At 43.3% G+C, this 20,388-nt stretch overlaps 1 long non-coding RNA gene across 1 annotated transcript; it reads left to right on the forward strand.

The window, feature by feature from the left end:
- The first annotated feature begins 912 nt into the window (after nt 1–912).
- Nucleotides 913–15,483, forward strand: LOC134739934 (uncharacterized). The gene is made up of 3 exons (XR_010127106.1): nt 913–1,247; nt 1,995–2,103; nt 15,414–15,483. It is a non-coding gene; the product is annotated as an uncharacterized LOC134739934 (long non-coding RNA).
- Nucleotides 15,484–20,388: the final 4,905 nt, after the last annotated feature.

A 20,388-nucleotide genomic window follows, 5' to 3' on the forward strand; every position in this document is an offset into this window, starting at 1 on the left:
TCTAAGCTCTTGGGACAGAAAAAATGTTTTTGTTGGGCCACAGTTGCCACTAAGTGGTATCTATTACATGATGAGCCAAAGACCTGGAAAACCGTCCCCAATCCCCAATCCCTCTCCCCTTCACCCAAAAGAAAATACTGGTTCCTGAAATTCTCATTAAAAATGGAATCCTTTTGGTTGGGTTGCCATGGCTCTTGGAGGAAAAGCCAATCAGGACAGGAGTGGTGGCTCCCACCTGTAATATCAGCACTTTGGGAGGCCGAGGTGGGCGGATCACCTGAGGTCAGAAATTTGAGACCAGCCTGGCCAACCATGGCCAACATGGTGAAACTCCATCTCTACTAAAACTACAAAAATTAGCCAGAAGCAGTGGCGGGCACCTGTAATCCCAGCTACTCGGGAGGCTGAGGCAGGAGAATTGCTTGAACCTGGGAGGCAGAGGTTGCAGTGAGCCAAGATTGTCAAGATTGTGCCACTGCCCTCCAGCCTGGGCAACAGAAGGAGACTCCATCTCAAAAGAGGAGAGAGAGAGAGAGAGAGAAAGCCAATCAACCCAGAAGGACCAGCCCAAAGCTTGTGCTTGGGATTAACCTTTAGTAGGATTTATCTGTTCAGGGATTGGCCGGCACAGGTGGCCTAGGGATCGGGCACCACACATGAGAGTCAAACTTTCAAAGGAAGACGGGGGGAGGAGAGAGAGAGATGCTGGACAGTGTTGCCCTGGAAAAGCCTGGAGAACCATGGGTACCAAAGGGGCAGCCTCTAAGCATGGAGATCTAGGGCATGTTAGCCACTTACCTCTGCAGAGGGCCAGATCTTATTTGCCTTCAAGTGATTTCTGACATGTTTCCAAGTGCAAAATAAAACTTTCTTCTTTGAGAATATTAATGAATGTTCCTGTATGTGTCCTAGGTTTCTATAAGACAAGGATGTTTTGGACATGTTCAAGCCCCCAGAACTGGCTGCACCCCATGTGCCTTTCTCTCAGTGCAGCAACTTACGTGCTAAGAATGGCCCCTGCCAGAGCATATTGTGCTGGGCGGTCATGGGTGGCGGAAACTACTGGCCTGTCTTTTGACAACCCACAGGAAACATTTGCACCTCCAGCACTTTCCGCTCAAAGTGCTCCATGGTAGCAACACCTGTGTGTGGTGCAGAAGCTGTGGCTACACTGCTTTATAACTCATCTTTCTATCTGACCTCTGGAGTACAGTGAAAGACCAAAACTTTACTGCTGTCTATGTTCGGTAAGCAAACTTAAAGGTGTAGAATTCCCTATTTGAACTCTATTTAGAATTCAAATAGTCATTAGCAGGAGCAAGCATTTTCTTCTTAAGGATCTATGTTAGTGAAATTGCAATGAAGCTTTTATTTATAACTTGCCAAATATAATCAATTTACCCTGTTGAGAAATAACATGTTGAAAGAATAACATGTTAAAGAAGGACAAATTGGGCCGGGCGATATGGCTTACATCTGTAATTCCAGTACTTTGGGAGACTGAGGAGGGAGGATTGCTTGAGGCCAGGAGTTGGATCCTCCCTGGCCCCGGAAACATAGCGAGACCCTGTCTCTATAAAAAAGAAAAAAAAAGAAAAAAAGAAAATAAAGGACAAGTTACTTACGTCATTGTTCCTGGTAGAATGGCGACACAGATAATTTAGTTAAAATGTATCTTTAACCTTTTTTTTTGCGTGTGTGATTAATCTGTGAGTCTCTGATTATAGCTGGTTGAATATTTCCCCCTAAATAATTGGTTTTGAGCATTAATAATAGGCCTCTATGTCGATGACGATTGTTATGATTTATTCATGTGCAATAAAGCCCTTATAATAGATTATACAATTAACTTTCTACAGTTGAAATAAGTGAAGTATAAATGGTTTTAGAGGGATCCAATTGGAATTAAGTTAAAGCACATTGACTTCTTCCAGTTTAGGACCATATAACAGTTTTGAATATATTTTTCATTATTTGAAACCTTTTTCTTCTAGCATGTAGTAATGGTGGGAGAACTAAATGACACTGAAAATTCTGGAAATCAGGAGAAACAGACTAAAGCCACGAGCACCAGATGAATGAAGAGAGAGAAGAGTGCTTTAGGTAAGCCTCTGGTTAGACCTAACTTTAATAAGCTCTACTTGAGAAAAGGGGCACATGGCCTTTCCTGGGGTACTACGGCTTCATTCATGTCACCCTGAAATTGCACGGTTCCACTGAGCATAGTGGTCTTAATTAGGGTGGGAGGGAAAACAAAATAAGCAAAATTAACAAAGCATTTGTCCTATGTAGCAATGTTCTAGAAAAATCTTAATGGATTTCACTAATTTAAATGTCACAACACAATTAACTTTGTTTTTCCATCTCTTCTAGATTGTGGGTGCATCCTAATTTTTCTTATAGTTATAAGTTATAAAAAGTGTTGACTATTTCATATACACAATTAGTATTGTAATTACCACAACTGTGGATAAAAATGTCATCTCTTGTTTATCTTCTCACACTGTTACTGGTGAATTGTGGAGTGTGATGTGTAGAGTTGTTTTGGGAGGTGGGATACAGGTAGGACCCCTAACCAAGAAGCCTGCCTCACAGAGAGGGTGCCTCACTCCCCATTAAATGTTCACAGTCCTTTGCCTCACTGTCTAATTGAGAAGAATATTAGTACATCACGAGCTCAATCCCAAGTAAATTTCCAAATGGGAAGTCGTCTTACAACACTTTTGGAAGATACGTGGATGAGGCTTTTAGGTGACTTGTAAGTCTTTTTTTTTTTTTTTTTTTTTCTTGAGACAAGAGTCTCATTCTGTCACTCAGGCTGGAGTGCGGTGATGTGATCTCGGCTCACTGCAACCTCTGCCTCCCAGGTTCAAGTGATTCTCCTGCCCCAGCCTCCTAAGTATGGGACTACAGGTGCACGCCACCACGCCCAGCTAATTTGTATTTTCAGTAGAGATGGGGTTTCACTATGTTGGCCAGGCTGGCCTCAAATTCCTGACCTCAAGTGATCTACCCGCCTGGGCCTTCCAAAGTGAATCAGCTTTATGCATTTAAATTTAATCGGCGATTAACTTTAAATGGCGCCTGGCTGGATTTGTTAGTCTTAACTCCAAAGCTTTATTCCAATCTTCCCAGGGGCACTATGGGCCCAGAGCCAGCATGGTCTAGAAAATGAAACTTTGTAGCCACAGGCGGAGAAAGTGGAGAATGTTTCTTTTTTATTAAAAGGAGAAGGCCAGTAGTGGTGGCTCACCCCTGTAATCCCAGCACTTTGGGAGGCCGAGGTGGGTGGATCACTTGAGCTCAGGAGTTCAAGACTAGCCTGGCCAACATGGTGAAACCCTGTCTCTACTAAAAATACAAAATTAGCTGGGCATGGTGGCGGGCACCTGTAATGCCAGCTACTCGGGAGGCTGAGGCAGGAGAATCGCTTGAACTTGCGAGGCGGAAGTTGCAGTGAGCCAAGATCGTGCTATTGTACTCCAGCTTGGGTGACACAGTGAGACTCCGTCTCAAAAAATAAATAAATAAAAATAAATTAAGGCCAGGCGCGGTGGCTCACGCCTGTAATTCCAGCACTTTGGGAGGCTGAGGCAGGTGGATCACAACATCAAGAGATTGAGACCATCCTGGCCAATATAGTGAAACCCCATCTCTACTAAAAAAACAAAAATTAGCTGGGTGTGGTGGCAGGCGCCTGTAGTTCCAGCTGCTTGGGAGGCTGAGGCAGGGGAATCACTTGAACCAGGGAGGCGGAGATTGCAGTGAGCCAAGATTGCACCACTGCACTCCAGCCTGGTGACAGAGCGAGACTCCATCTCAAAAAATAAAAAATAAAAAAAATTAATTAATTAAATTTCTTTTTTTAAAAAAGGAAAAGAAAAGGGAAAACAAAATCCCAAGTCCCGTTTGTATGAACATTTATATGAAAATTTTATCCAACTACAAAAACACATTTTTGTGTTAAATGTGTTTTGTGATAAAGGAAACTGTATATGGACTAGTGGTCAGATGATATCAGAGAATCATTAATATTTTTAGGAGGGATAATAGCCTTGTGGTTATGAAGGAAAATGTTCTTCTTTTTAGGAGATATGTGTTGAAGGGCTAAGCATTATGTCTGCAATTTATCTTCCACATATATTGAAAACTTACACAGAGAAAAAAGCAAATGTGGTAAATATTAGAAGTAGTTAAATTTAGATACTGGGTGTATGGGCAGTCATTGAACTAGTAATTAAAGGTCTGTGAATCAGTTGGAATTGCTTCTGGCTGCAAATAAAACTCAACTGACAAGAGTTTCAATTTTAAGAACCTTCAACCTTGGCTAAACAAGAATTGCAGCAGTTGTCCATTTAGTGTTGGTGCAGCCACTCAGTGATGCCATTGAGACCCCATATTGATCTATCCATCTGCCTTGTCATTTTCAGCAGATTGGCTTCTGACACTGTCAATTCATGATTGCAAGACAGATGCTGCAGCTGTAGGCACTGTCACACTCACAGACAGGATGTGGGTGGGGAAGAGCAAAAGCAAACTCTCCTCTTGCACTTGCATCATTTATCAGAAAGCAGAGTCTTTCCCTGAAGCCCCCAGGAGACTTCTACTTATACCTCAGTGGCCAGAATGGTCCTACGCCAATCCTAGCTACAGGGGAGTCTAGGGAAGGAAATCACCATGTGGAATTTATATCTACTGTGATTCATCCCCTTGGGCTACAGGTGTACTGTCACCCTGAACAAAAGTGGTGTTAACAAAAAAAAAAAAAAAAAGAAAGTTAAAAAAAAAGGAGAAAATGGCAGCTGTTTGTCATTGGCTAAATAGATAGCCTTTTTCTCTGGAAGGGAAATTGTTCTGTTTCTCAAGATATCAGATATGATTTTTAAATGAAACTAAAACTCCTGCCACATGACATCAGATTGATGTTTAACAGAAAGATAAATGGTGCCGAAAGGAGCTTTTAGTTTCTTGTTTTTCTTTAGCTCAATAAAAACAGAAAGTTTTTAGCTATCCATGGAAACTGTTTTTTGCTTAACTTTCGATTTTGGTAATACATTTCAATATGCAGTTTACTTCCAACAATTGTTTTTATTGTGATAGACATTGTGAGGCAGAACAGAATATATATTTCTACTTATCATATTATTAGCCACCGTTTGTTGAGTGTCCCTTATATGCAAGGCATTACAATAGGTGGTTACATCTTCTCTCATTTATGTAAGAGGATGTGCCCGGCTGTTACAAAAAGCCCTAGATCAAGTCTGAGTCATCAGACTTAATAAAGAAGAAGAAAACGGAAAGTTTTCAACAACCATTCTAATTTCTACTTCATTCCCAGCCTGTGTGAGGCCACTATAATAAGATACTCTTGACATCTGGGCTCTTAAAATGGAAACCCATTTATCGGTTAAAACAAAGAAGAGCCATAACTAGAATTCCCTTCTGTTCCCTTCCCTATCCCTTGGCCCAAGGGTATGGTTTCTTTTAGAAAGGAAGCAAGACACTCATTGTAGAGTCTTAGCTCAGTAATAGCCACCTAACCATCACTGGGGGCCACAGTCATGTGTCCTGGAAAGGCATAGAAGGCGTGACCTATGCCCAGAAGGTCTCTGAGTGTGCAGAAGTCCTTCATCATCAGGCCATTTGGTGATGATTTAGCATGTGGTGTGGATGACTGAGGTCCACCTTCTAACTCTGATTGACTGCCGAGAGATGTCGTGAAGTGCTGTGTTGTTTTCTGGAGTCTTAGCAAAGAAGAGAAGCATAGGCTGACAGCACTCTTGGGCTACCCCATGGCTCTTGGCCATTTGTTGTCTCAGATAAGCCTAGTTGAAGAGAAGCTCAACAGAGCCAAGGCTGGCAGAGAGGACCAAGAAGCTATAGACTGGTGGGTTGAAGTGAAGGTAGTGGGTACACCATTGGGAAACTAGATACTGGTTTCTGAAGGAAGAAACCATTCAGAAGGAGAAGGGCCAGAGGAACATATGAACATCCAGGTCAGGAGATGAAAGTTAGATCAATGTATGGCAAATTAGCAGAGAGTAGACATAGACAGAGAGCAGAGCAATGCCTGGGTGGAGCTTGTAGAGTCTCCTACTGCATGTTCCTTCACTTAACAAAGATTTTGTTAGTATGTACTATGTGCCAGAAACTGTTCTAGGTACCAGGAATATAGTAGTGAACAAAACAGACAAAGATTCCTATCCCTCATTCTCCGTGTAGTCGTAATTTGTTTTTTCCACTTATATTCTAGTGAGGAAAACAAATTATAAACAAGATCTATGAATAAATTATAAGTAAATTATGTAGTATGTTAGTGGCAAATAGTAAGCAAAAAAAGAAAGCAGCAAAAAGAGATAAAGGAGTGTAAAGATGCTGTGCTTACAACACAGTGGACACTAGCCTTGTGTGGCTGATGATATTTAAATTAGTTAAAGTTAAAAATTCCATTTCCATGTCATACAAGCCGCATTTCCAGTACTCAGAAGCCTCATAGTGGCCATCCTATTGGACAGTGAAGATAAAGTTTCATCAAGCAGAAAGTTCTGTTGGTCAGTGCTTTTATAAAGGGTGCAATATTTAGGTGGGGTGGGTAGGGAAGGTCCTACTGCAAAGATAACTTTTAAATAAAGACCCAGTGGAGTTGATGGGGTTGATGGGCTGATGGGCCAACTCATGAGCCTGCCTAGAGGAAGCGTATTCCAGACAGAGGGAATGGCAAGTGCAAAGGTTTGGGAGATGGGAGTGAAGTCCATGTGGCTGGAGCATAGTCGATGGGGTAGAGTAGTAAAAGAGGAGGTCAGAGAAGTGAATGGAGGGAACAGACCCTGAGGCCCTTGTGGACATTTGTAAGGACTTTGTATTTTACCCTAAGTGAGATGAGAACCATTAGAGGTTTTGAGCAGAGGAGTTTCATGATCTGACTTAGATTTTTAATAGAACCCCTCTGGCTACTATGATGAGGATAGATTGAAAGTGGGCCAAGGCACAGGTAGGGGATAAGTGAGGGGATATTGCAATAACCCTGGAAAGAGGTGGGGGTGTCTAGGCTGCTAGCAGTGGTAGTGGTGAAAAGTAATCAGATTCAGGATATTCTTTTGAAGGCTCAGGCAACATGATGCCTGACTGGGGTGTAGGGTTTAAAAGAGAGAACTGATGAAGGTTTTCTGGTCTGAGCAACAGGAAGAATGGAGTTTTCACTCACTAAGATGGGGAAGCCGGGGGTGGAACGAGTTTGAATGGAATAAGATCAGGAGTTCCATTTTGGACATGTTAAATGTGATACGCCTACTCAGCATCCCATGGATGTTGAGCAAGTGGTGGTTGCTGGACTTAGAAATTTGGGACTTGTCGGCCTTGTGGTATTTTAAATCATGAGGCTGGTGATATCCTTAAAGGAGTGGGTTTAAATAGAAAATAGAAGAGGTGGCCGGGCTCACGCCTGTAATCCCAGCAATTCGAGAGGCCAAGGCAGGTGGATTGCTTGAGTCCAGGAGCTTGAGACCAACCTGGGCAACATCGTGAAACCGTGTCTCTACTAAAAATAAAAATTAAGAAATAGCGAGACATGATAGTGCATGCCTGTAATCCCAGCTACTCAGGAGGTTGAGGTGGGAGAATCACCTGAGCCCGGGAGCTCAAGGCTGCAGTGAGCCGAGATCGCACCACTGTACTTCAGTCTCAGCAACCAGAGTGAGACCCTGTCAAGAAAGGAAATAGAAGGGAAGGGGAGAGTAGAGGAGGGGAGGGTAGGGGAGGAGAGTGGAGGGGAGGTGGTCCAAGACGAGATGCCTGAGGACGCTAAAGATAGGAGGTTGGTGAAGGAGGCAATAGAAGGAGCAGCCAGTGTTGGAAGAGAAAAGCCAGGAGAAGGGGTTGCATGAAGCTTAGCGAGGCAGGGTTCACAAAGGAGGAAGGGAGCAAGGTGTCACATGCAGAGATGAGCACTCAGAACTGACAGCAGGATTGCACCCTGTGGGGGGTAATTGATGACCTTGTGAGGAGTAGGTATGTTGAGAGATGGGGATGAAAGTTGTTCACAGTGGGTTGAGGGAGAATTGAAGCAAGAACAAACGATCCTTTCAAGATATAAAGGTGAGTAGAGAGCTGGGGTAGTAGCCAAGAGAAGAACAGCGAGGCCAAGAGAAAGTTATTGTTGCTGTTTTTGTTTTTTTGTGTTTTTTGTTTGTTTGTTTTTCAAATGATCCTTTATTGAAATATTTTCCTTTGTGCTTCTTAAATAGCTAGGCACTCCACAGCACCACCGTTGATGTCATCTATGATATCATGAGGGTGGCAGCCATCAACATTGCAGCCCACAGACTGGGGAGTCCCCAGGATCTCTTTAAGGATTCCAGAGAGTTCTCTGGCTAAAGATCAGTGCCACATGTGTCGAGCAATGTTGACAATCTCATCAAAAGTGATATTTCCACTGTGTTTAATGTTTTTCTGTTTCTGTCTCTTGGCGGTTCCTTGAGGGCTTTCATGATCAGGGCAGAGGCAGAAGGCACCACCTCAATCTGGGCCTCTCTGTTCTGAATGATCAGTTTCACTGTAATCCTCAGATCCTTTCAGTCACCGGTTGCTTTAGCAATGTCATCACCAAACTTTTTTGAAGACAGACCCAGGGGGCCGATCTTGGGGGCCAACACAGACGTGGCACCCACTTCATCCCCAGTACACCTCAGGTATATGACTTTGATCTCGTTGGGGTAAAACTTCGGCAGCATGGCAGAGGTGGCTAGATTCAGGATGACCGAAGAAAGTTGCACCTTGGCCTCCTCCCAGCTGAAAGCCGAAAGCCTTGTTGCTGTTTTTTGAAGAGATGCTTGGAATAACAGCTTGTTTGTAAGATCTAGTAAAGAGAAGGTTTGAGGACACATGAGCAGAGGGGAAGAAAGACTGGAGGGAAGAGAGATGTGGGGAGGAATTGGCCTATGCCAGGAGCCTGGAGACAGGAGGGCTGGCAGAGCCCAGGGCCTGGGTGCAGGCAAGGGGGCAGGTGTGGGGATGAGAACTCAAGGAAGTCCTCTCCCATACTTTTTAGATCTTTAGTGACACAGGAAACACAGTCATCAGTGCAGAGTGAGTGTGGGAAAATTTTCAGGAGACAAGAGAGGTCATTTAGGGAAGTGGGAATGTCAATGGACACGAGAAATGCAGTCCAATGGCAGCCCAGCCCAAGGACCAACCTGGTGCTGAGACTTTGAAGGGAGACTAGTCAGTGAGGGCTGATCTTCCCCTGGCCAGACCCTCTCCCCAGACTGGGCCAGATGGAAGATCCTGACACATTCCAGAGAATTCCTGCTGTGGCAGGCTAGCTCCCAAGAAGCTCTTTCCACCAGCCGATGGGCCAGTGAGGTTGGCTTGAGCAGACTGTGGTTCCAGCACTTTAATGTAGTTTCTGTCACTGGAGGATTTGTCCAGTGCTGGAGTGTGGAGTGACAGCAAAACCCTGATGCCTCAGGCATAGCTGAAGTGCTGAAGCACAGAGGGTGCACCTGGGGAGAGGCCACAGGGTTGGTGACCTCTGCGGGTGTGAATGACCCCAGGCACTGTTTCAGTGTTGGGGTGGGTGGCTGGGTAGTGCTCCTGTGTCAGGGGTTGACATGTCCAGCGTCAATGTCCTTCCTCAGTGCCATATGCCAACCTTTAGGTTCCAGAGGGCCTTTTGAGTGACCTGCCATGGTTCCTCCATGACTAGCTTCTGGGGTGACGGGGTGGCACCTCACCCTATCTAAGCTGAAACTCATCACACTGGGTTGTAATTCATGGTCTATTGTCTGTTATCCCTGGGCTGTAAGTGTAAGAACCTCTCCAACTTTCTTACCACTTTATCCCCAATGCCTGGCAAAATACCTGAATACATGAATACATACAAGAGGGAAGGTGAGAAGGAAGGGTGGGAGGAAGGAAGAGGGAAGGAAAGAAAAAAGAAGAGAAAGAAAAGAAAGAAAGGAAGGGAGGAGGGGAGGAAGGAAGGAAAGGGCAGATACGGAATCCCTGCCACTATAGCAGGGCTATTCCACTGAGGGTTGCAATGATGGATCTGAATCAGTGGTAGCCTCCATAGGGGATGTAGCGATGAGGTAGGGTAGAAGGTAGTGGGTGCCATAAAGAGGGCTTTCAGCAGGGCTCTCTAAAACCAGGAAGACACAAAAGAGATTGAGGGCATAACCAGGAAGACTGGGATGCCACTGCCTGGCCAGATGGTGGTCTGATCCACTCTCCTCAATGACCTCTCTTCTCTCCTGAAAACTTTCCCACACTCACTCTGCACTGATGACTGTTTCCTGTGGCACTAAAGATCTAAATCAGAACCCCATTTCTGATGGGCATCAGAAAGGTGAAAATAAGGAGTGATGGTCAGGATGGGCAAGAGGAAGCAGGAAAGGAGTCCTGGCAAGTAGTTGAGACAGGCCCTGGCCCCCAGCTCTGTGGGGAAGGTGCAGGGTGAGTGTGTTGAAAGGCTGGAGAGGAGGCCCCCTGCAGCTGGGAATCCACAGAGGGCTGTATTAGTCCATTTTCACACTGCTGATAAAGACATACCTGAGCCTGGGAAGAAAAAGAGGTTTAATTGGACTTACAGTTCCACATGGCTGGGAAGGCCTCAGAATCATGGTGGGAGGTGAAAGGCACGTCTTACATGGTGGCAGCAGGAGAAAAATGAGGAAGAAGCAAAAGCAGAAACCCCTAATAAACCCATGAGATCTTGTGAGACTTATTCACTACCACAAGCATAGCACAGGAAAGACTGGCCCCCGTGATTCAATTACCTCCCCCTGGGTCCTTCCCACAACACGTGGAAATTCTGGGAGATACAATTCGAGATTTGGGTGGGGATACAGCCAAGCCATATCAGGGCACAGCAGCTTTGGTGATCCACCGCTCCTTCCTGCTCCTCCCAGGTAAAGGGGAGTCTCTCTTCAGACTTGCTTCATCCCTTCCCTTTCTTATTCCTCTCTGACTTTTGCACCTTACACCCCAACCTCTGGATTTTGTCTGCAGTTATCCTTTCTCTTTTCAATAGGCCTCTGTACCCACTGTTCTCCCAACCTGGAGAGCTGTCTCTACCCCTAATCCTCACTTGCTAGTTCAGTTCCTTTTTGGCCCTCAGATTTTGCCGTGGGGCAACTTCCTGCCATTTTTACATTCTTCCATTGCATTCTGGGCTACTTCCTTTATGGCACATATGTCAATGGAAATGCCTTGCTTGTTTCTCTATTTCTAGACTTAAGAAAAAGCATACAGGTGGATATTTCCCCAGCGGTCCCTCAGTGACAAATGAATGAAGACAACTTTGTCAAAAGAAAACAAAATCCCTGAGAATCCCCTAACTTGTTGCCTGTATTTTTATCCAGCACTGGTGTACTCTCTAAAAGCAAATTCATGCTAAACAGCATTTTACTCTTTCTGATTAGCTGGCAAAATTTGCTCCAAATAAATATGTATATATATTTATTGTTTAATAATGCTTGTGGTTTAAATACATGTGTTTTAGGAGCAACTTTGATCTACCTCATGAGTCCAAGATTTGTTATTTTTATAAGTTATGTCTTATGAATATGGGTAAGAGAGGAATCAAAATGAAATTAATGTTTTATCTTTGGATGGTTAAGAGAACTGCAATATTAAGGACATTAGGATGTCTCAAAATATTAGATGCAAAAATGTGTATTTTTGTTTAAATATGTTTGAATTATCAAATATAGAACAAATAGAGGAAGGTGGCTGGGTGTGGTGGCTCATTCCTGTAATCCTAGCACTTTGGGAGGCCAAGGTGGGCTGATCACTTGAGGTCAGGAGTTCAAGACCAGCCTGGCCAACACGGTGAAACCCCCCCTCTCTAATTTCTTTCTTTCTTTTTTTTTTTTTGAGATGGAGTGTCACTCTGTCACCCAGGCTGGAGTGCAGTGGCGCTATCTCGGCTCACTGGAACCTCTGCCTCCTGAGTTCAAGTGATTCTCCTGCCTCAGCCTCCAGAGTAGCTGGGACTACAGGTGCATGCCACCACGCCTGGCTAATTTTTTATATTTTTAGTAGAGACGGGGTTTTGCCATATTAGCCAGGATGGCCTCAATCTCCTGACCTCATGATCCACCTGCCTTAGCCTCCCAAAGTGCTGGGACTACAGGCGTGAGCCACCGCGCCTGGCCAACCCCATCTGTATTAAAAATACAAAAATTAGCTGGGTGTGGTGGCGCATGACTGTAATCCCAGCTACTCAGGAAGCTGAGGCAGGAGAATCACTTGAACCCAGGAGGTGGAGGTTGCAGCAAGCTGAGATCATGCCACTGCCCTCCAGCCTGGGCAACAGAGTACTCCATCTAAAAAAAAAAAAAAAAAAAAAAAAGCAGGTGCATAAAAACATATGTGTTGGAATAAAAATAATAAATAATTATAAAGGCTGGGTGTGGTTGCTCACACTTGTAATCTCAACACTTTGGGAGGCTGAGGTGGGAGTATTGCTTGAGCCCAGGAGACCAGCCTGGGCAACATAGTGAGACCCCATCTTTTTTATGCATAAAAAAAAGTAACTGGGCATCATGGTGCATGCCTGTAGTCCTGGCTACTTGGGAGGCTGAGGTGGGAGGATCTCTTGAGCCTGGGAAGTTAAGGCTGCAGTGAGCTATGATTGCATCATTGCACTCAGCCTGGGAGACAGCGTGAGATCCAGTCTCAACATAATAATGATAATAATTTGTATATTATTTTATAAAATTTTTATTTTATTATTATTATTGTAGGAATACTTTGAAGCCTAAGATGGTGGCATCTTCCTTTAGAGATAATTTTAACTAGCTTCTACCAGATGCATAGTGGACACTAATCATTTGGTAACACTTTAATCCATGTTCAAGGTTTGAGATTTCCTGGCCCATTGGGATGAGGCAGAACTGGACTACCAGTCCATGTGAGTAGTAAACTACCAGTTTACTTCAGGTTTACCCTTGCTTACATTTAGGATGTAATTACATGGGAATCTCAACTTAAAATGGGAACTGGTTTATCTTAGTCCCCATCTTTGGTAGCATGGACTTCCATAGTCTGTCTTTCTGAGGACAACAAACCTACTGTTGTATTTCACAGCTGTTGCTTCGGAATCAGCAGATGTCCTCAGGGCATTGTGGGCTTCGTTCTTGGAGGTCTCATGTTCTTCCAAGTGTTTGTCTGATATTTTCTCATTAGCTTGTTGACTCTTTGGAGCTTTTAAGATTTTAAAATACATTCTCTCCAGCTTTTAAAATTTATAACTATATTGCATAAAAATAAAGTTATAGATGTACTGCATAAAAGTATAATTTTGACATTCTGTCTTGTAATCCTGCATATTACATGTCCCTGGGGAGAAATGCATCTTTCTGGATTTTAACTTTGATCCATCTTTTAGGTCAATGATGAAAATATGCTTTGCCTGTACTGCCCTGCAGGGAGATGAAATGTGGCACTTTGCCATGTCTGTCTTCCTGATAGAATTATATGGACATAATCTGCTTTTATCAGCAGTGTTTGGCTTAGTGGTGGCTGGATATGTATTAATATTTGGGGTCTTAATTGGTGATTGGATTGAAAAGAAACCAAGAAATAAAGGTAACATTCTTAACTGTCACACACATATTTATATGGTACATTATGACTTCACTGGCTTTTTTGGTTTATTTAGTGAAATAAAATTCATAAATTGCTATGAACTTAATAGCAAAAGAGCATAAGTTAAAAACTCCAGACGAAGTTATACAGCTTTGTGTCATTCTGATTCTACACGTAAAATATTTTAATGTAGTTTTTAGATTTTTGCTAAGTATAGGTTTTTAATATCAAATTCCTGAAAAGTGCTTTCTTTTTAATATTTTGGCATTACCTATGCATAATATACTTGTGTTGTTTTTACCAGAGGCAATTTCTTTGTGTAAATGAGTTTTTGTACTGGGTAATCTGTCTAAACTAGTCGTTAATATCTGGAGACTTATTTGTTCAAATGTAGATCTACTTTTAGCTTTGGGCTATACTATCTCTTTAAGCGTCGTTGTCCAATAAGAATGTACGCTATCCTAAGTTTTTCCTATTCCTTGATTTCTAGTCAACATGATTGCCTTTCTTCTACCATGGAAGGTAGGACTTTTCTCCTTCTACCATGGAAAGGCATTCTCTGAAGCCACACCATTGAAAAGACTAGCTGATTGAAAATCTGGTGTGCTGGTCTTTAGGCTAAATTGGTAAATTCAGTTACAAATTAAATCCAGAAGGGTGTGATGTAGCACTAGAACATTTTAAGTTTCTTGACTTACCTAGAATCCAGCTTTTTGTATGATCCGTCTCTTAAATATGTTTTCATTCACTTGCAAAGTCCAGCTTTTTTCTCTTTTGGTTGCAAAGGCTTTGTCTTTAGTGAGCTCAAGAGTCTGTTCTTTGCCTCTTAAGCCTGTGATCACCAATGGAAATGCTAACCCTGGTTGCACTGGGATTTGGTCTAATGCAACTACTCTGCATTATTTTTTATTCTATTTTTTTTTTTTTTGAGAAAGGGTCTCAATTTGTCACCCAGGCTGGAGTGCAGTGGCACAATCTCGGCTCACTGCAACCTCCATCTCCCAGGTTCAAGTGATTCTCACGCCTCAACCTCACGAGTAGCTGGAATTACAGGTGTGTGCCATCACGCCTGGCTAATTTTTGTATTTTTAGGAGAGACAGAGTTTTGCCATGTTGGCCAGGCTTGTCTGGAGTTCCTGACCTCAAGTGATCTGCCCGCCTTGGCCTCCCAAAGTGTTGGGATTACAGTTGTGAGCCACTGCACCCGGCCTCCTCTGCATTAAATGTTGATACAGCTGTGAACTGCCTGTTAAACCTGAGAGTAGAGATTGGGCTGGGTGTTTCCATCCACAGTTGCTTATGCCTCGCTCTTCATGCAGAACGCCTCCGTCACTGCCTGTTGCACTGTCCTGATGCTCGTGCTCCCCTACAAGAGGCAGATGGAACAAATCTGGGATGGCTGGCTCTCTGTGTCTCCCACGTCCCTACATCACAGACACCCTGAATGTCCACCAGTTAGTGTTTTCTTTGTGGCCATGCTCAATGGTTTTGGATCAGGCTAATCTTTCCTCAGTGTCCTCCTCTCCCCTAATTTGTGAGTCTGAGCTGAAATCCCACTGACATGAAGGCAATAGAACAGCAGAGTCTGTGTCTGCAAGGTACAAATTAGCATCGGCTCTGTCTCTGATGGGGTAGGAGGAAGAAAATGCTTAGCATTAACACAATAGAATTGGGCTCCAAACCTACATTGAATCTTTTTCTCTCTAAGGTCTTTGTGTTCATTTAGATGTTCCTTGAGCTGTCAGATAAATAACCGTATGCACTGCAGCAGGGCAGGAAAATCTATTCTTGGGTTCCAAACTCCCTTTCCCCTCCTTCGGTAGGTGGCCTGCTGTGCACTGGTGACCACCCTAGTGGCCTTGGCGAACCTGGCCGGCACGGTGCTGACCATCACCATTCAGAGGGACTGGACTGTGAGCTGACGGGTGACAACAGAGGCCAGCTGGTTGGTGAGTGGTACCGCCCTGGGTACTGATCCTCTGATCAGCTGAGAAGTAGAGAGCTGACAAGGCAATCAGGGCTCTGAGAGAGGCTGACAACACCCTTTAAGAATATGTTATTTGGAGTCAGTGAGACCTGGGTTTGAGTCTGAATTCAGCTAAAACCAGCTGTGCCTCTTACTAGATGCATACTCCAGGGCAAGTTACGTGACTTTCCTCATCTGTAGAATGAGGGAAATAAAGACACACACACACACACACACACACACACACACACACACACACACACACACACAGCTCAGCTTTGGGAAGGATTCTTAAAGATATAGGATTTGGAAAGCACTTAACACTATATCTGCATGTAGGAAGTGCCTAAGAAATGATTGGTACTGTATTATCTAAAGAATATATAGGCCGGGCGAGGTGGCTCATGCCTGTAGTAGTCCCAGCTACTCGGGAGGCTGAGGCAAGAGAAGTGCTTGAACCTGGGAGGTGGAGGTTGCAGTGAGCCGAGATCGCACCACTGCACTCCAGCCCGGGCAACAGAGCAAGACTCTGTCTCAAAAAAAAAAAAAAAAAAAAAAAAAAAAGAATATATAGACTGTACTTTTAGGAGAGAAGCTTCTCAAAATGTATCACAGAGGTACCTTGGCAATTTTAGGCCTAGAAAATAAGTAAATTAAAATATTTATTGGCCAGGCTTGGTGGCTCATGGCTGTAATCCTGGAACTTTGGGAGGCCAAGGTGGGAGGACGGCTTGAGGCCAGGAGGTCAAGGCCAGCCTGGGCAACATAGGGATACACTGTCTCTATTAAAAAAAAAGGCCGTGTGGGGTGGCTTACACTGTAATCCAAGCACTTTGGGAGGCTGAGGCAGGCAGATCACCTGAGGTCAGGAGTTTGAGAATGGCCTGACCACATGCAGAAACCCTGTTTCTACTAAAAATACAAAATTAGCTGGGTGTGGTGGCACATGCCTGTTATCCCAGCTACTTGGGAGGCTGAGGCAGGAGAATCGCTTGAACCCAGGAGGTGGAGGTGGTGGTGAGCCGAGATCGCACCGTTGCACTCCAGCCTGGGCAACAAGAGCAAAACTCTATCTCAAAAAAAAAAAAAAAAAAAGATTTATATTTCTTAATTCCGGGCAGTGAAAAACTTCCACTTTCAAAAAAAAAAAATTCATCTTCAAGTGTGACTGTCAATTATCATTGATAATAAAGGTAAAAAAAAATTTAATAATGGAGTTAAATGAAAGAATCTGGCATTTTTGCTTTTTCTCCCATTTGCAAAACTTGGATCATTCACATTGAGATATATACACATTGCCAACTTAAAGCTGAAGATCTCATCCTACTCTCTATTTGCGCGGTTGGTACTCTGCTAGAAAATGTTTGTGAGCATGGATGGCCAAGACAAAGGAAGCTATTAAGGAGGCGTCTATAGAAATCATGCCTTGCAAAGACTGGGAACCCCTTATAATCATGTTTTCTTTTAAACTACACTTATTTGGATGTACTCTGGTTTAAATAACAGCACCTAAAATAAGACAGCTATGTGGATAAAAGCCAAGTAACATGGTGTCCTCTGTCTCTGGGTGAAGAAAGTCTTCTTATTCTTTGTTAATTAAATTTTTTTTTAAAAAAAAGATAAAGCACAGAATTTATTACAATTAAAAAAATCTTGTAAATATATCCTTCGATAATGGTGGAATAGTTAAGATAATAAGCTTCATAGTCACACTGCTTGGGTTTGAATCTCAGCTCAGCCATGTGCCCTCTCTGTGACTTTGAACAAATAAAATCACCTCTCTGTGCCTCAGTTTCCTAACTTGTGAAAAGGAAACACTATTGACCTGTAAGAGTTGTTGTGAGGATTGAGATGAATAGATGTAGAAAGCTTAAAACTATCGCCTGGCACAGAGTAAGTGTTCAACTAATTCTGTCCTCTACCCTCCTCTTGTCACCTTTCTCCCAGACAAACATGTTGGTTATAATAATGGCTGTTAGTACTATTATAGTTGTTAAGATAATGGGTTGTGTTGGGAAAGAGTGCTGAGATGGGAGTTAAAATAACTACCTACAAGTAACACAGTCTCTCTGTTTCTCAGTTTATTTATCTGTTAATTGTCCAAGTTCCAGTAGAATTGATCTTGAAGGTCTTTTCCTGGTTGCAAATCCTATGGCTAATCTATAGTTAAACCCAAAGGGATCTTTCCTGTTTTCACCATAATTGCATGGCTAGCAAATCTAGCAAATGCGTGATGTTAAATTCACCAGAAGGACTCACCCATTAAGTTGCAATGTTTCCTTCCTCTCACTTGTAGGGATGAATGCCAACAGTCTGACAGAAGGACCAGATCATCAATATATTTGCTCCCCTGTCTGTGGGTCAAGTGATGACATGGGCATCTCACGTGATCAGTTGTTGTTTCATTCTTGGATGGAACTTTGTTTCACTTCTTGTAGTCTCTATTTCTGTCCAGGGTTTATCAGCTAGTTCGCCAATTGGCTATACAACCCCAGCAATACACAGTGGGGCACTTCCTAGAAAGGCAACAGGAGGCTGTGAACATTCAAGGTAATGCAAACTCAGAGGGAGTTCCTGTTCTTTTCTTCTCCTTTATGTCAGTGTTTATTTCCAGAACTCTTCTTTCCAGAACTCTTGAAAGTTCTGATCATAATCTGATCATAATCTCAACATTTTATCTGCAAATATGCCTAGAAACAGTGATAAATGAGAGGGCTCCAGCTGTGCCATTGGTCATGCAGTTCATATGGCTGATCTTATTGGTGGGGGCAGGCAGGGCTGCCTTATACACAGGTTGTGCACTGCATAACTCTGGGGACTCCATTCAGAGAGACTAACACCCCCATGGGACTGTGCAGTATACAACGTGCACAACCTATCCCACAGTCCTGGGGGCAATTACTCCTCCAATCTCACTTACGAACATCCTCCCCAGAGATACTAGAGAGGCAAGTGTGTCACAGTATGAGCTGCTCTTTGGTCAAGACAATATGATGAATTGGTCATTTCTGTTATCAACAGTATTTTTTTTAAATCAGAAATTCCCAAGCAGTATAGTGGGAATAAAGGGAAGGGGGCCTTGCCAGTAGATATGACCTCATTCTCCCAAAGAAAGAGCCAACACTCCATACTGACTATATTGCCCATCTGCCTGGTACAGCACAGTCCAGGAATTGCTTCTGCTCTCAGTTTCTTTTTCTGTACTTCTTATAATTAATTCTCTTTTCTCTCAAGTTATTTTGCAATTAAAGTCCGCCAAATCTCATTGCATAAATAAAATATATGTATTTGGAGAGATAGATAAGTAGAGATACATATTTAGATGAGGGATGAATAGATAGATATGCAAGCAGATAGATAGAAAGAGTAAGCTATATCCTTCCCCTCTGTGGCTATTACCTGTGTGACCATGCAAGGTTAGTTTATTCACATTCTGTCTCACTATCTGTAAATTAAGGACAACAAAAGTGATATCATAGGGATGTTGTGACAATTAAATAAGATAGTTTATGTAAAGCCCAATTTTACTCCCTGGCATATAGTAAAACTTAAGTCAACATTAGCTATTTTGTTCATTGTTGTTGTCATTGTGACCTTTTTAAAAACTGTTCTGGCAATACATTCATTTCTGCAATTAAGAGCTTAATCCTTCCCACACTTCTTGGTCTAGAATGGATCTGGCCCACCTGCCCCTTTGTCTTCCCTCCACAGTCCTATTTGGTTCCTCTAGTCCTTTGCAGGATTTGTCTTAATTTGCACTAAATACCCCTCACAATGGTGTGTATATATATATATATTTTATTTTATTTTATTTTATTTATTTTGAGACAGAGTCTCACTCTGTCACCCAGGCTGGAGTGCAGTGGCATGATCTCGGCTCACTGCAACCTCCGCCTCCTGGGTTCAAGCGATTCTCCTGCCTCAGCCCAGCCTCCCGAGTAGCTAGGATTACAGGCACGTGCCACCACGCCCAGCTAATTTTTGTATTTTTAGTAGAGACAGGGTTTCACCATGTTGGTCAGGCTGGTCTTGAACTCCTGACCTTGTGATCCACCTGCCTTGGCCTCCCAAAGTGTTGGGATTACTGGCGTGAGCCACTGCGCCCGGTGGTTATATATTTTTAATCTGCTTATAATCATTGTCTATTCTATCCTGGAAGACTGAAAGGTGTTTAGCTTTTTTTTGCATAAGTATCTGTTTCTTCAGAATAACCAAAGGAAGTATCTATCACTGTTTCCTGGGGCTCATGACTGAGTTCCAAGCATGTAGCATTTTGTCTTCTACAAAATGTGTCCTCCTCTTCCTCCTCCTTTCAGTGTCATCTTCCTGGCTTGACTATGTTTTAGTTTGGGTTCTCTCAAGAGTGAGCCCGGAGACAAAGATTTGGGGGTGAAAAGTAATCTATTAATATTTGGAAGATGATCCCAGGAAGCATGGTGAGAGAATGGGAAGTGAGACAGAGAAGGAGAAAAGCCAATAAAAGGTATGTTAATATACAGGTTACCACTGATGGCCACTGGGCTCAATCCTTCTGGGGACCTTTTGAGAGACTGTGTAGGACATACCCCAGAACTAGCCCACCAAGGCCCAAGGAAACTAGGATGTTTATCCACCAACTCTTGTCTGTCTTTTGTTGAGAGCTGTTCTCAGGGCAACTTACAGCCCACCCCTCATGTTCCTATGGCTGGAGAGGGATCTTCAGGCAAAGAGACACAGGTGCTTGGGGGTAGGAGGCCATCCGTGTACACAGGAATTGTCCAACAAAGAAGCAGATAAGACTGGGGATGGTTGAGGGGAGATGAACAGGCACTGACTTAAAGTTTGTTTGGATT

Source organism: Pongo pygmaeus, chromosome 6 (genome assembly GCF_028885625.2).
Source record: "Pongo pygmaeus isolate AG05252 chromosome 6, NHGRI_mPonPyg2-v2.0_pri, whole genome shotgun sequence".
In the NCBI taxonomy this organism is placed as follows: domain Eukaryota; kingdom Metazoa; phylum Chordata; class Mammalia; order Primates; family Hominidae; genus Pongo; species Pongo pygmaeus.